Source organism: Pelmatolapia mariae, unplaced genomic scaffold (genome assembly GCF_036321145.2).
Source record: "Pelmatolapia mariae isolate MD_Pm_ZW unplaced genomic scaffold, Pm_UMD_F_2 NODE_ptg000100l+_length_74271_cov_1, whole genome shotgun sequence".
In the NCBI taxonomy this organism is placed as follows: Eukaryota; Metazoa; Chordata; class Actinopteri; order Cichliformes; family Cichlidae; genus Pelmatolapia; species Pelmatolapia mariae.
In genome coordinates, this window is record NW_027051814.1 from 57,070 (window position 1) to 57,500 (window position 431).

Sequence of the window (431 nt, forward strand, 5' to 3'; positions counted from 1 at the left end):
TCGTACCATATGCACGAGGAGTGTGTGTGTGTGGCAAAGTGTTTCTGAGCAGAGTACCAGGGGCACGGAGAAAAGTTGTCGTACCATATGCACGAGGAAGTACATAGCAAAGTGCTGCTGAGCAGAGTACCAGGGGCTTGTAGAAACATTGTCGTACCATATGCACGAGGAGTGTGTGTGTGTGGCAAAGTGTTTCTGAGCAGAGTACCAGGGGCACGGAGAAAAGTTGTCGTACCATATGCACGAGGAAGTACATAGCAAAGTGCTGCTGAGCAGAGTACCAGGGGCACGGAGAAAAGCTGTCGTACCATATGCACGAGGAGTGTGTGTGTGTGGCAAAGTGTTTCTGAGCAGAGTACCAGGGGCATGTAGAAACATTGTCGTACCATATGCACGAGGAGTGTGTGTGTGGCAAAGTGTTTCTGAGCAGT